Raw genomic sequence first — 6,092 nt, forward strand, 5'->3', positions numbered from 1 at the left:
GAGTTGAGTTGATTTGACTATTCTTGAGTAGTTTCTTTTCAGCTATTTTTCATATCATACATTCAATGTACTGGCGCCATTTGGAATTGTATCATTTTGTGATGCAGACACAGGTGATAGAGATCCTCTACAGGCACATTGTTGAAGATCATATTTCCATCCAGATTTTGGTGAGACCTCTTTGCATTCAGAGGAGCTCTAGAGTCTTTATTTCTGTCTTTACTTACTAGAATTTGATGTAGTCTTGGGCCTGTCCCAGTACCTATTTTCAGAGTCAGTTTTAGAGGCTTCATAGACTAGATCGACAGAGTTTGAGTTCTTTCAGTTTTCTTTCAGAGATTATGTCTAAAACTTCTTTTACATAATTATATTATATATAACATATTTCGAGACTTATGTTTGAGAAGTTGAACTTATGTTCTTTTTTATGCTCATCTGAGTCATACTTTCTATGAGTTAAGTCTTCCGCTTAGTAGTTAGCCAAGTCAAGGGTTTGTTTGAGAGACAACAATGGTTTTCAAGTAACAGCCACACCTAAGGTGTAGACTCGGGGCGTGATAAGGTAATTAGGATCTTTTGATGAAGTCAATTTTAAAAATTTCAGCACGGGTCCTATATTTTTATTTTAAACTCCAAAATTGGTCCATCTCCTTTTAAGTGATTTTTATATTGAAATTCATATTGATATTGTGAAACTATTTTTAATAGAAAGGCAGCATTCGGAGGCCATTTAAAAGGAGAAAATATCATAATTGAGATTTTAGAGCAAGCCGCTCTACTTTGAGGTAGGCTATAGCTTCCTATTCTTTAGATTGAGCTCGAGAATGTGAATTCATGTTGATTAGTTGGAATTTGGGTTGGTTAGGTTCTCGATCATGCTTAGTTACTTAGAAATCATGTTTTAGGTTTATTTCAAGTGCTTTTGGGAACTTGTGTGGATGTTGTACTTGTTGATCAATCATCCTTACCTAGTTGCTTAAATTATTCTTACTTTTTGATGATGTTTAGAGCATGTTTGGACTTATTTTAGTTTTAGACTAGTTGTTGCCTTAGAATTGCGTATTTTGGAGTCGATAGGCCTTAAAATCTCTCTAGGATAGCTTTAGACGACTTAGCTCTCCGTAGACTGATGTAGCAGACTTGTGTCTGATAGATTGAGCCTTATCTAGGTGGTAACTCAACATCGATGAATTTTATCCATAATTACCCTTTTCTAAGACTTTGTGATTCATGATTGCGATCTCGAGGACCGTTCGACAGTTGAGAGTAGGCTTGATTCAGGCTTGGAGTGTTGCTTTGATTTCTTTGGTGTGAATGTCGTTCCATGGTGGTCTTATTATGACAACTAAATTCTGTTGATTCATTTTGGTGGTTTTATCCGCGATTCAAAGTTTGAACTATGTACTTTCTAGTTAGGGCGGCCTGCTATCCTCTATGGAGTCGATACCTAGTGGTCTGATCTTGTTGGTTCCTTTTGAGAGGCTTATTTTTGGTTCGAGGTCCGGGATACACACTCTTTGGCTCTGGATTCACCATATTTCATTCTCAGTAGTTATAGCTATTATGTGTAACTGTCAGACTTTTGGGGATTCATCTGGTTCTTATTTAAATTGCACAAAAGTGTACTTTCTGGCCTTATGAGGGGTCCAGTTAGGTGTAATTAGATTATAGTTACTTTATTTCAGTCCTTTTACACAATCATGTGCGTTCCTATGTAGACTTCCAACCCTTGGCCTTTGCTATATGTTATTCTTGCTTTTCATATTGCTTTTACTTTTCAAGCTCAATCAACCTATGATACCTACTGAGTACCTGTTGTTTTGAAACTCATACTACACTCTGCATCTGTTTTTGTGATGCAGGTCTGAGTACCAGTTACCACCATTGACATCGAGTCTGTAGTAGTCTAATTTCGGAAGTGAGGGTGAGCACATGGCGTCTTGGGTCTTACCGGTCTCCTTATGTGTATGGTGACTAGTCTTTTGTATTTTGAGTCAAGTATTTATTTCTATGATCTACTTCTGGGACTTGTATTCATTTTGCTTGCTTCCGCTTTATCTCCCGTCTTTCTTATGAACTATTTATTCTTGTATAGTTCTACCCTTAGACCCATTACTTGCAATTTTGGGTTACGGGTTGACTTACCTATTGGAGGGGTTATAGTAGGTGTCATCATGACTCTAGAGATTGGATCGTGACAAAGACAATAAAAGGGGGGAGCGGTTATTTTTTTTTATAGGTTTAAATCTTTTTTTTACGAAAATACCATTGATTCATTGGTCACTTTTTATTTTTACTCAAAATTCATTATTTAAGAATTGTTTTTACACAAACGACAAATGTCTTCATTTAATTCATCACTTTACATGTTATTTTCAAGTGCAAAACATACATCATATAGTTTAGCTGATTGTAAAAAAATTGTCAAAATAAGACAACAAGACCCAATATGAGGTGTCTAAAATAAATAAAACTTAGTTGAGGTATCTAAGCGAAAGTTGGTGCCAATTTAGGGGCCACCAATGGGTTCATCCTTATAGATTTGAAGAACCCCTACTTATAGAAATTTCTTCCCAGTCCAAAAAGGAGAATAAAAACATGTGGTCCTTTTATTGAACCAGAAAACACACTATAACAATACTCAAAATGCTCTCAAGTGCCTTAAAAATTTCTTTGAAATAGATCGCTTGGGTAACGCATTATTCTTATTTTTTTGGCAAATCCAAGTCCGGAATATCGATCAAGGGGTCAAAACCTGCAGAAAAGTGGTCTCGGAAAATTTTTAGGACGTTCAGATCAAAAGATAATTTTTCATAATTTTCACTTTTCAGAAGTTGTCCGAGACAACTCCACGCCGTGGAGAGGGTTTAAACTAGTTCAAATTTTTCCCTAGGATAAATTTGTCCAAATCTGGTCAAATGTTGACCTAGCAAAGGAAAATGTACATAAAATGCATACCTCAAATGCGTTTTGTGAATTTGATGTTATTGTGTGCCCCAAACTTGATTTTCCTATTTTGGAAGAAAATAAATTGAAATGGAACAAGTCTGCATCGCGGACTTGCCCCAAGATAGTTCAAATTTCATCGAAAATTTCAGTTTAAAGTAAAGGCAACTTGAAGAATTCTCTAAACATGTATAAATGGGTTTGGGCGAAATTTTGGGTTATTTTCAACCGTTTTTACTACCTAAAACTCTAGATTTCATGCCCCCTCCTCTTTTCCAAATCATCTCCTACAAGATTCTTCTCAAATTAAAGGATTTCAAGCTCCCCATTGAAGAGTAAGCCTCAAGATTACTTCAAGTTCCTCAAGACTTCTTCAATCTTTTTTCAAGCTTTACTCTAAGGTATGTGGTCTTTATCCATGGGTTCTTCCACCCATGGAGTCCAAAACCCTTTCAACAAAATCTCTTGATTTTAAGTAAGATTTTCTTATGGGTCATTCTAATTTCTATTTAATAGCATGAATTATGATTAAACTAATGATTATGGATCTATTTTGATGCGAAATGATTTCATATGAATGGATTGATGGCTTGCAAGAATTTTCTCTACTTAGCTCCTTAAAGGTTTTTGAAATTCATGGTGGGTTGTTTAAAGCATGATTTTAATTGATGAATTTTATAGTGTTTATGCATGATTTCATTTACATACATGTTTGAAAGTTGAATTTACTTGAACCCACCTAGTTTTACTCTATTTTCACTAAAGCATGACTTGAAGGTTATGGACTTCAATTAAATGTTTAAGAAAGCAAATAACTATGATTATTGGAGTCTTTTCAATGAAAGATGAATGTTGGAGAGAGGCTTTCTCACCCAAGCTATGGATTCTTTGTGCGATAAGGAAAATTCTTTCATACTTGAATCACTAAAGGTTTTAAGGAGCTATTATATGATTAAGTTTTCATAAATGGTGGATGGGTAGTAGATATGGCCCCTCCCACATGATGTTGACTTTATGTCTTATGATTTGTCTATTCCGTTGAGAGCTTACCTAAAACTGAGTGGACCTTGGGATAGGCACTCTCTCCCATAGTTGAGGCAAGAGACTCGTAGTAAGACCCCATTATCCCATAACTATGTGCCACCATAGGATAAAGGATCAGCTATAGAAGAGGCTTGATTCCTTTGAGGGTAAGTTGAGGCTCGATCCTTCATGTAGAGTAGTGGATCCACTTAGGCATGACAAAGTCTACCTTGAAAAGTAGTCTCCCATTCTTCTAGTGTAGGAGTAACATCGGGACTCCATGTTATAGCTCACATAATTTATGTCAGTTAACGGTATCTCTCACACATGTCCATGATCTCCCAAGGTTGAAATTTTCCTCACAAAGGTTTATGGTATATATTCTACTATGATTCATGACTCCTACTATGATAACGATTCTCATTATGTCTCATGGCAATCTATAAGGCAAATGACTTCTTGGATTGACTTATGACTATCACTATAGTGTTTATGTTCTCAGGTGGCTCCATTATGGTTTCCAAATTACATTGAGGTTGTTCATGAATTACTATCATGCTTTAATGATTTACTTAGTATGTTTTCTAACTTGTTCAATTTCACATTATGATTTCATACATTGCATTGCTCACTACAATCTAATCAAATAATGATTCACAATAAGATTTTGAAACAGACATAAAAATCACAAATTTGGGCAAAAAGGTCAAAATGACTCAAAATCTCAATTTTTGATGTTAAAATCATATTTGATATTGGGGAATTGAAGTTTTAGGGTCAAAGACACTTACCCAATTGATTCATAGCAAATTCCTCTTCAAAAATCGCCCTAAGAGGTGTTCCAAAATTCAAAATAGTCAAAATGGGGTTTAACCCGAAAACCAATCCCAAAAACCCATCTGATGTCGCTTCCGTGACCAAGGGTCGTTTTCGCAACATTCGCTTAAGAGATCCCTTGGTCTCTTTCACGAAGCCCACAAATTAGAGATCTTCTCTTTTGCGATAGATCCTCCGCTAAAGCGAAGGTCGCTTTCGCGACTAGCCATCGTGATCAGGAAGCCTGGCACCAGCACACATCAACTAAATTTTAGCCCACTTTCAAACTTCCAAATGGACCCTTGGGATTCGATTGCACACCCAAACCATAGATGTTATCCCAACTAAATTCGATATTTCCGACTCAATAGAACCGTCAAAATTTGAATTTGAGGTGTCCTTGACTCAAAATTCATGAAGTCGCAACTAAAATAAACTTAGGCTAAAAATATCAAATTAAGCTCAGAATCTCTGAATATTCAACCAAGACATGATCTAGGACTAAAATCACCTTCTCGGTCCAATAGAATCGTCAGAAATCTTTCTGAGCTTTTGAACTACGAATATTGACCAAAGTCAACACAAATGCTAAAACTTCACCACAATCCAACTTAGGACATCAATTCCACGATATAACTCCAATTCTAAAACTGACAACTCTCTTAGAACAATTTCATCATTCTAAAGCTGATGGAATCTACAGAATTCCATTTCGAGACGCAAAACTCCGAAAGACACCAAAAACCAATATTTCACAACTTAAGCTTCTTAAAACTCAAAAGTATCAAAAAATCACAACTTTTCAAAACCAACATCATAAACTGATCAAATATGACTCGGGGTAACTATCGGGAGGGCTAAAACGTTCATTTTACCAAAACAAATCCAAAAATAATCTTCAGGGTCATTACAACACTAGTACAAGAAGTCAAAATTACACCTCTCTCATAATTAAAATAGATTATATTTAATCTGTTCTTCAATCATACCAATAACTTGTTCAATTTTAATTTTACCTTGTGAGCAAATAACTTTATAATTATAAGAACCAATGATTAATCATCTGTGTATAAGCTAAAACTTTATACACTAAATTTCCTACTATATAAGTATACATACAAAGAAATGAATATATGATCTATTAAAACTATTATTAAAATTGAATAAATAATTGTTCTATACTAAATATTATATCTAAACACATAGTTAACAATATAAATACTATGGTTAATATTATATATCCCAGCAATCTCCCACTTAGTCTTTTAACGATCACAATTGTTATAATATACTATATCTAAATGCAT

Source organism: Solanum dulcamara, chromosome 2 (genome assembly GCF_947179165.1).
Source record: "Solanum dulcamara chromosome 2, daSolDulc1.2, whole genome shotgun sequence".
Lineage (NCBI taxonomy): Eukaryota > Viridiplantae > Streptophyta > Magnoliopsida > Solanales > Solanaceae > Solanum > Solanum dulcamara.